We start from the raw sequence: 9,547 nt of genomic DNA, 5'->3' as shown, positions 1-9,547 counted from the left end.
CTGGCAGCCAGGGCCTGGTCCCTGGGCTCTGCCGTGTGCTGCTCTGGCACAGCTCCAGGGCTCCATGCCCCGCTGCGCTCTCTGTGTTCCCTGCGAGCCCAGCACCTGCAGCTGGCAGCCTGCATGGCTTCTGGCTGGAGTTTCACCTGCTTAGATAAACAGACAGTCTGTTTGCTCCCCTTCCACCCCCTGTCCCTCTGCAGCACCACTGCCCAGTGCTTTTCTGAAGGGTCTGGATCCTCTCCTCAGAGGATTCCACACCTGGCCTCAGGTGGCTCTTTCTCCTCCCAGGGCAGCTCCCTCCTCCCCTGTCCAGTGCTCTTTGCAGTTCCAAACCAAATATTTGCTGCAGTTTTTGAAACTGATTTTGGTTTTATTTAAGCAATTGCCTAATCTCATGTCCAAGAGGTCTCTTTTGTGTCTTTCTTACTTTGCAGAGTTCTGGGATGTAACGGGTGGCAGAGGGCAGGGTGGCTGGGCACACAGTGTGCCCTGCCCAGGTGCAGCTTGTGTTGGGTCTGGGTGCGCTCCTGGTTCTCAGCTCTGTGTGTGTGGAGTGTTCTCTGTGTGTGTTTAGGTGTGTTTAGACTTTGCACTGAGGTCTGTCTGCCCGTCCACATTCAAGCACCAGAGCAATGGGGGCTCTGCTGGGAACATCTTTGTATGGAGGCCCCTTTTCCAGAGTGATTCCTGGGCAAAACCTCTGATTCTGATTGTTCCCATAGACTGATGATTTCTTAATGGTTTATTCTCTGTAAAGTCATTAGTAAAGCGAAATATCATACCCCAGAGTGAAAATGTGATCTTAGCTGGCTCCCAGGTGAGGACAAGCAGAAGTGATTCCTCCTGCAAACAGACACTCAAAAGCCAGAGTGATGGTTTCTCAACCGGATGCTGCAGGACCTGAGTGTGGGAATAGCTGTTAGAGCTGCTGGGATTTCTGCAATAATGTCTTTTCTGAAACTTTGCATTTAGGAGTAAAAAATCTAGTCCCGACTATTTCTCCTGTGATGCTGTTTCAGTTCAGTCCAGGTTCAGCTGTGTGTTGTGCTGGGAGCTCCAGTGCTGTTCCTGCCTGCTGGCTCAGGCTTGGCTCCCGTTTGGATGTGTCATGCTGCAGCCCAGCCCCGGCTGCTCCTGACTGCAGATCCAGGGCTAGTGCCTCCAGCTCTGCTCTGACACTGCGCCCTTCCCCTGTGCACAGGGCTCCAGGTACCCACAGCAGGGCCAGGCTGTGCTCTCTGCCTCAGCTGATGGGCTCTGCTCAGAGCTGCAGCCATGAGAAACTTGCTTTTAATGAAAGTCACTGTGGAAGCATTCTTGGGATCTTGCCAGTGAGAGTTTCCTATTTAAAACTAGAAATCAGATTTTTTTTTCCTTCTTTTTGTTAAGCCCTGATGTGAACTGGTAGTTGCTGGGGTTTTCTTTTAATCCTGAGATCCCAACCGAGGGGACTGGGGGGGAAGAACACACAGTTAAGCAAAACCCCAAACAGAAAATGGCAGGTTTTGTCTTTTTGCAAGAGGAAAAATGGTAAATTTTGTGTAATACTGAGCCCTCCGCAGTAATAAGTGACTCCTTAGGCAAATGCAAAGTGTATAAAGGCAGGGAGCTCTGAGTCCATCAGGGTGCTGGGCAGTGTGCAGGCAGGGCCCGAGCTGGGAGGCTTTGCCAGGAACACCTGCAGCCTCTGCTGGGCCAGGAGGAGAAATCTCCAGAGCAAGAGGCTGAAATGTCTGATAAAGCCTCCTGCTGTACTGGCTTTTGGAAGGCTGGACTTGTTGAACTGCGGCACTAGCTGGATTTTGTTCTGCTCAGGTCACTTGTTTCAGGCTTTTTGCTGCAGGCAGGTGTGATTTGTTCTTTGTGATGTGGGTCTGTCCATCCCTTCACTTCCCACCGTGGAGGGAATCCTGCCCTGCCCTGCTCTCATCCCTGGTGAGGAGCAGCACAGCTGCCAGAGTGAGGAGCTTCCAGTTCAGGTTTTCTCTGGCAGCTCTTACTTCACTCTTGCCTGGGATTGAAGAATTCATCCCATTCCTTTGTTTCACATGGAAGGAAACCTTCTCCCTGTGGCTTCTGTGGCTGCTGTTGGAGGGGTGTTGGTGGAGATAAGGGCAAGCTCCCCGTGCCCCCCAGAGCAGCTGCAGCCCCCTGCCATCACCCACAGGAGCAGGGCTGCATCCCTGGGCACCAACGGGCCTGCCTTGTCCTGCCTTGTTTGTCCTGATTTGTGGCTGCATTTGTATGCAAATACTAACAACTTGCTGCTGAGTTAATTAGTGTTTTTTTTCTCTTTGCTTCCTGGAGCTTAAGCAAAAGGTCTTTATTCTCCCCATTTCAGTGGTGTGAGCTCTCCCACTCCTGCTGCCTGTGCTGGGTGTCCTTGGGGGGGCTCAGGCCCAGCTGCATGAATTGGACACCTCAGGACAAAGGTGTCTGTTGGGGGCTGAGGTGGCCACTGTAGCTGGATGCTCTGGATGTCCAGAGGAATGTTTGCTCCCTGACTCTGGCAGTTGCTTTGTGGAGGAGCAGAACCAAGCCAGCCCCATGTGTCCTGGAGGTGCCAAGTGTTTGCTTTCTGATGTGGGTATTGAGCACCTTAAATGCCATGGGATGGGTGGTTCTCACCAGATGAGAGGCTCCAGGGGTGGCTCTGGTGACCTGGACATGGCAGTGATGGTGGGAATTGCTGTCCTTCAACACCAGCTGGGTGTTGGTTCTTTGCTTTGACAGAGGGGAGGGCAGGCATTTCTTCCCCTCCCAAGAATGGTATCCTTGTGTCCTTGTTTGGGCTCAAGGATTTTTTACTCATTTTAATCTTCATTCCATCGGATTTTCTGTGGGCCCTGCAGGTGTTTGGGTCTGGCAGAGCTGCCCAGAGGTTGGCAGGGGCTGGAGGGGTCAGCAGCTCTGGGTGATGCTCTGGGCAGGTGGGGTGGGCACCAGGACACCCTGGGCAGGAGCTGGTCCTGGGCTGTGGTGGTGGCTCCCGGCCATCCCATCCATGTCAGGAGCCCAGGCAGTTGTGCTTGTCTCACCCTGCCTCCGTCTGCCCTCCAGCCAAGGCTTTTTCACAGTTATTGCGTCAGAACTTCTGTTTAGTTTTTAAGCCTTTGTTTTCCCCCTGAAGGCAGGGCTGTGGCTTCTCAGTAGCAGGGGTGACAGCCTCCAGCCTGAGGCCAGGGACTGGAAACCACCTAAAACCAGAGACCCTTTGCCCCTGGGTTGGTGCTTATCACCACCTTATTCATTTGGAGCCTTGGTGCTCCTTTGTGTGAGGCTGGACTGGAGCTGAGGTGCAGTGGTAATTTGTGCAGAATTGCATCCAGCTGGAAGAGGGGATGTACCCTGAGTGTGCAGCTCCCCATCCTGTCAAGGGAAGTTCCCAGGAGTGGCAGCTCCCTGGTCAAGAGACATTTCCTGGTCCCAGAGCCCAAATTGTTGCATGTTTTCCAGTCACCTGAGGACTAATGAAAGAGAGGGGAGTTTGGAGTATTTTATTTTGGTTTCCTGTTCCAGCGCCCCTCTGAGGTGAAGAAACGCTTCTCATACCTGGCAGTGTTTGTCATCGTTGGATATTTAGACCTGGGAGATGTGTTTTTTCCTTTCCATTTCACACCCTGCAGGGCAAAGGGATGTGGCACTGCAGACCCGTCCTGCTGCCATGCTGAATTTCTCTGGGGAAGTTCAGAAATGCCGATTTTTCTGCAGTTCCTCTGAGCAGATTCCCAATGCTGTAGTGGACTTTTAACTCCATAAAGCTGAGACTTCACAGGAAGCCCAGGTGAGCCTGGGCAGGGTCCAGGCAAGGAGGGGTTCAGTTTAGGACCTTGCGGAGTGAAATAGGAATTTTTCCAGTTCTGTTTGGGCTGGTGGGATTGTGTCTGTTCCAGTGACCGTCTCAGTGCAAAGGTCTGAGGTGAGAAGCAGCTTGAAAAGGCTGTGTGGCATGTGAGGAAGCAAGTTAGCTCTTAATCATATCATATTGGCCTCCTTTGCGGCTGATACATCTGCTGTAAAACGCTTAGTGCTGAGTGCCTGATTGGGCAGCCCATGCTAAGTGTTCAAACTCCTGCTGCCTTTTTTCTTCAAACAATATCTTCTGGCTTCCAGATTTCTGATAAATTGATAAGAGGAATTGCGTGAGTCAATAGAGTTGTAGACACTTTGCCAATATAACCCTAGCGCTATTGATCTGCCAGTAAATTAAAGTCTTACTTAGAGGCTGCCGATATTTCTAATCTCCTGCCTCACCAATTACACCCTCCCAGCTACCTGGGAAAGACAGCGAGGGGAGACGAGGCTGCTGAGGCTTTTCCTGGCTGATGGGGCAGGGGGTTTGGGGCTGGGGGTTTGGGGTTTGGGGCTGGGGGTGGCACTGGGGTGGGTTCCTGCTGGGAATGCTGCAGGAGGGATGCCCTGGGCTCCTGGACACAGCCCTGGCTGCTGCAGGATGGGGACAGTTCTAAGGGCAGTGAGCCCCTGTCCTGTCCTGTCCTGTCCTGTCCTGTCCCTGGGCTGTGTCCAGCCAGGCACCTGCCCCAGCCCTTCCCTGGCGTGGGGTGGTCTGTGCCATGGAGTCCTGATGCCCCTGGGACTGTGGGCCTGCAGCAGGGACTCTGAGGAGGGATCTTGCTGGAAGACAGGGCTGCAGGGAACCCCACTGCCCTAGGGCTCCTTCCCTGCTGCCTGCCCGGGGCTCTGCCCCTTGGCTGCTGGGCTGGGGCCTTTCCCAGAGGCCATGGATCAGAGAGCCCCCCCATTCCCCCCACACACCCCCTCCCCTGTGAAGTTTCAGTGGATTCTTGCCAGATAAGCCCCTTTCAAGTCTCATTTACGTTTGAAAGTCCATAGCTAGCTTTGGGAAGAAATCTCCAGATAAATGCTGTGTTCTTTCTAATACCCCAGAGCGAAAATCAATGGGAGGGATAATTCCTTCCCTTGTCCTACATGGACTTTCATGTGTTTCTACCTCCAGCAGCACCTTTTAAATAAAGAGAAGCAGCAGCCACTCTCCCCTTTCTACTCTGCCCCTTGGGTCCCAGGCCTCCTGAGTGTAGTGGGGTGCAAGGTTTGGGGGTCTCTGTGAGGAGGGGGGTACCCAGCTGGGGGGTTTCTCTTGGCCCCTTAGGTCAGTTTGGGCTTTTACTGGGAGAAAACTGTGCACCTGTCTGGATTTACAGGGCTGGCAGCAGGGATGTTTCTGGGAATTCACATGTGGAGTGGTCTGTAGCTGGAGCAGAGGACTCAGGTCTTGGAGGTGGTGACAGTGATACTGTGGTGAAGGGATGTAAAAAAACATTCCTTTCAGTAAACCCAGTGAAATCCAGTTATATCAAACTGCTGCCAGGTAGAAGATGGGCCTTTAGTGTTACAATTTTTTTATCCTAAGCTTGTGCAGAGCACTCTGAGCAGTGATGTCTCTTCTGCCTGGCAGTGCCTGCTATGAGGCAGATCCACTTTCCAGAAATACCTTGTAGGAATTCATAGCTGGGACTGCTCTGAGACAGCTCTTCCAGACTGCCCTGGAACATGCTTGTAGCTAAAAGCTGCATCCTCCAGCAATGAAGTTCTTTATCTGGCCACTTCCTCGCTGGCTGCACTGAGCTGCATTTTCCCTGATGTTGTGAAGTTATCATATAGACTGTACATTAAAATTTGTAACTATTCCAAGTCTGCTGTTCTGGCAGGGAATCGCTGAGTCCCGTGATTTGTAATGGAGTGGAGATGCTGAGCTGCAGCAGGATATATTTACACTGAAAGCTTTTTCATGGAGGAAACGTCTGAGGGGCCAAACAGCCCAAATGATGTCTTTAGATTCCTGGTACAGTCCTGGCAGTGCTGGGCAGCTAAAGAGGAGCAGCTGTGCAGGTTGTCTCCCCTGGTTAGAAGAGCTGAGGGAAATCCTGTGTGGACCAGACCCTCAGAAAAGATGCTGTTAAAAAGTGACTCAATCCTTACTGTACTGAGGTACTTAACTCCTGTTTGTGCCTGGTTTGTGCAGGTTGGAGCAAGGCTTTTCTACTGTTTCCAGGGAAAGTTTTCAGGGTTTCCTTGGGGCTTTCTGCTCCCTCCTGGCCACAGCTACGAGTCCCACAGTCCAAGTTTGCATGAAGGGTTTGTGGAATTTTGTGGATGACAGATAATTCCTCACTCCTTTTAGCTGGAGAATGTAAGGGATCAGGAATTCAGCTTGTTTTTCCACCCATTTCTGTTGTCCAGGGCTGGAGCTGCTCTCTGTGGAGCAGGGCATCACCCGGGGTGACTTCTGTCATAAATAGTGCCCTGCACTCAACAGGGGCTGACAGCATCAGGGGGGAACCCGTTCATTAGCAGCATCTCCCTGCCTGCCCAGGTTTGCCTTTGGGACTGAGATCAGCCAGAGCTCTTCCTGGTGGGTCACTGATGATTTCTCTCCAGCTGTCAGAGACAGAGGTGACTTGGCCACTGGCCCGTGTGTTTCTCCTTTGCACCCTGAAATATTTAGTGTTCTGTATGTGAACTTTAATGACTGAGCAGGAATATTAACGGCTTACAGTCTAAAACCTCTAATTCAAATGTCTCTTGACTTGCAGGAAGTCTAAGTTTGGGATTTTTGTGCTTTCTGCCAAGGCTGGCATTCGGACAGTGTTCCTTAATTTATTTCCACAAATTGGAGAAGGCTGTAATTTACTATTTTAAGAAGCACATGTTTCAATAGACCTTTAATTAAAAAAAGAAAGTTCGGTGCATGTCTGAAACTGTAAGAATCACTAGACTGAAGCAGAACAGTAACGTAGTAATTTGACCTTTGCAAAGTGGACAAATTCTTCTTAATTTTCTCCTCTGACCCGTCTGCAGAGCAGTGTGTTTATAGTCACAGAAGCTCAGACTCAAAGGGGGCTCTTGCTGTACCAGGAGGGATGTTGCTGAGCCCATGGTGGTTCTCCTTAGAATTTGCTTTTGGGATTAGGGACCCCGTGCCCATGCTTCATCATCTGTAGTTAACAGAGGGGAAAAATTTAACTGCTACCCTAAAACTTGGCCTGCAGTGATACAAGAATGTGGTTTTCTGGGTGGATAGTGAGTAAAATAGGTCACAGCTATTTTTTATGTGTTTGGAAAACTTACTACTCTGTCTTTTCCAAAGCTTTACAAGACCAATTCCCACATAACCTTCAAAGCAAACCTTGAGGTGTTTTACTCCACCTCTCCAGTAGCTCCAGTTTGGTTGAGCCTGTGAGCTCCTGTTTTCAGGGGTGAGTGAGAGCTGCCCTGCAGTGTGGCTGAGCATTGCTGTGGTTGTGGTGGTGTGAGGCAAGCTCACAGGCAGCTCCTTTGTGTGTTATCTAGCAGAAAAACAGCACATGAACCTCCTTTCCAGACATCTCTGCATGTGGTGATGTAATTGTTTAAGGTACAGGTTTTGCTCCCTGGCTGTTGAGCTGTGCTCAGGCATCACTGGTGTATTGGGAACAAACCCCTCTGGATTTGGGGCACACAGTTTGTGGCACTTTGCTGCCACGTCGGAGCACGTGGCTCACTGATAGTTCCTGTATTAGTCACCCAACTTTGTGTTTCACCTCAAATATTAGAAAGGAAGTTGAGGCTAAAAGTAAAGTGTTGTCTCTGTAAAAGAGTAAAAGTTGTGTTAAGGTAGACACTCCCAGAGGAATAACCTCAGAGGGCAGGTGCTCACCTCGGGTGCAGAGTGGTGACTGTACACAGGCTGTGAGGCCATGTCACACACTGTCCACTGTTGGAACACCCCTCTTCACCCCAGGTGTTCCAGGGCAGGTGTATAACACCCTCTGGAGCACAGGCCCCTGGTGGGGTGCTGGGGGTGCAGACCTGCCTTTGCCCCTCAGGCTGGCTGGTGTGTAACCCAGACACAGCCTGACACACACTGTCCCTGCCGGGCCAGCAGGGCTGTGCTGGGAGCTGCAGCCAGTGCCAGGTGCCCAGCAGTGTATTAAACACTAGTTGAGTACAGGAGGGCATATCACAGGAGAGAGATAAGCAAAGTTCTCTGATTGTGGATCAATAAAGGTTAGTGACATCATATCTCAAAGTGAGAGAACCTGCTTTCTGCAGACCATTTATCAGATTGCAGGCAGGAGCAGTGTTAACCTCTTCCTAACTAGGGGTCTGCTCCTCATCTGCCTCCAGACCAAATCATCTTCCCTGTCTCCCCAGAAGGCTCCTGACCCTGCCTGTGAAATTCCAGCAGTGGCACATTGTGTGGCCATGCCAGAGGGGCTCTCTCTCAGACCCTTGTGCTCAGCTCCTGCACCATGCCTTGTCCAGTGGGAGAACAGGGTGCCTGGGAGCAGGGCTGGAGCATCCACTGCTGTTGGAAGTGCTTCCCATCTCAGTTTGTCTGCTCTTCTGCAGTAACTGGATGCTGTTATGGCCCTGATGAGTGGAAGATTGCTACGTGTCAGTGCTGGGACATGATAGGGTTGAGTTGGTTAAAGAGCTGGCACTGTGCCAGCCACGTTGGGATGTGGATGTAAAAGGCATCCCTAGTTTCCTGGTTTGGTCCTTAGATTATCCATTTTTCTGTGGCAGTGGAATCGTTGTGGATGTCTTCAGAAAGTCGTGTGGGGCAGCAGGAGGCCCTGGGCTGGGTGTGCTGCCCTCCTGGAGGTGTCTGTCCTGGTGGGTCTGCTGTTATTGTTCCCAGAATGGATTAGAGCCAAAGGAGGGGATCAGCCCATTCTGCAGCCCCGTTTGTGTGCTGTGTGCACTGGGGCACCAGCTTTCCACATGAGTGCAGGCTGTGAATGTGGGAGTGTGGAGCTGTGGGTGACCCCAGCTCTGCAGGGACCCAGCCCAAGGCACCCACAGTCCCCACCAGCTTTGTTAACAGTTTTCCCTTTTTGATCTTGTCTTCAAGTGGCTGGTAACACGAGATACCTGCAAATGAGCAATCCTCCCTCTTCTCCAAATGCCAGAGGAGTATTAAGGATCTTCCAGAGCATCCGTGCCCTGCAGTAGGGAGCACGGTGTAGGTTTTTGTGCTGTGTAGGTCTCTTGTTTTCCATGAATGAAAGGATAAACTGCTGCCTGGAGGAACGTGTGGTCAAGGTTTAGAGATAAGATAGTGAGGACTGGATGACAGGCAGAGGGTCAGGGGCAAGAACAGAGTTAATTCCCTGAATGAACTTCTCTTGTCTAGCAAGGAAATACCAATTTTTTCCAGAACCTACAGAGACTTGAGCCATAAAGACTTTCTGATTAGCTTTCATCCTTTTTCCATTGGTGATTTCTCATGGCAAAGAGCCCTTTTCTGTGGTGCCCTAGGCTGTGCCCCAGGAAGTGTCAGGAGGCCACGCTGCTGCATGTCCTGGTGGGCTGGGGGGACACCGGTGATGAAACCCGTGCTAATGGGCTGGTGTCCAAGTAGAGAGTGTATTTTCAATGAGGAGGTGCTGAGATATTAGTGGGGCCTGGATTACCCTGTGATTGTGCTGTCAATACTGCTGTATTGAGTCAGAGAGAGCCTGCACGACACAGGGAAACACTTAGCTCACTGCTGCTGCTTATTGAGAAGCCAATAGCA

The sequence above is a fragment of the Zosterops lateralis genome (genome assembly GCF_965231275.1).
Source record: "Zosterops lateralis genome assembly, chromosome: 12".
In the NCBI taxonomy this organism is placed as follows: Eukaryota; Metazoa; Chordata; class Aves; order Passeriformes; family Zosteropidae; genus Zosterops; species Zosterops lateralis.
Note: the sequence above shows the minus strand (reverse complement) of the source record.